We start from the raw sequence: 649 nt of genomic DNA on the forward strand, positions 1-649 counted from the left end.
GCGGAGACAGTAGTCTTTGTGACCCTCCTCTTCCGGTAAGGAATTTTCCTTCATTCATTTTTAATCTTGGATTCTGCGTCGTCTTGTGTTTATACGTGGTTAATGTTTACCCGTGTATGGCTTTCATGTTTATTTTCCTTAATAACTCGCTACTAAAATTACACATTTGTATTCATGACTCAAAGCGGATTTACCTAATAAGTAACATATTTAGCGTATATTAATAACGAGTCGGTGATCGATGTGTAATTTTTGCCAATTTATATTTCAAAATATTCAAAAAATATTTTCAAAATATTCAGATATGTACTTAAATCGCTATTATAGTAATTATGATGATGATGGTTCGTCCAGATGTTCAGACTAGATTTGGCGTTTTGTTCGCCTATGGAACAAAGTTCACAAGGACTCCCAAGATGTTTGATGAGCGTTAACAGATATTGTCGCAGGATATAAATTGTTCCGAGTAAAGCCGCCTTTTGCAACTATTATTATTACTACTATTACTACTATTATTATTTATATTTATTTGCCGATTCTAGACAATGATAAGATTTATTATTTGGGTATGTCTAGTTTAATGAAAAGAAGGAAGGACTAGGGGTGACATGATAAGTGTTCCAATATCTAAGGGGCTGCCCCAAAGAAG

The sequence above is a fragment of the Notechis scutatus genome, chromosome 1 (genome assembly GCF_049901735.1).
Source record: "Notechis scutatus isolate UNSWTSFEM ecotype Mainland chromosome 1, rNotScu1.2, whole genome shotgun sequence".
Taxonomy (NCBI): Eukaryota; Metazoa; Chordata; class Lepidosauria; order Squamata; family Elapidae; genus Notechis; species Notechis scutatus.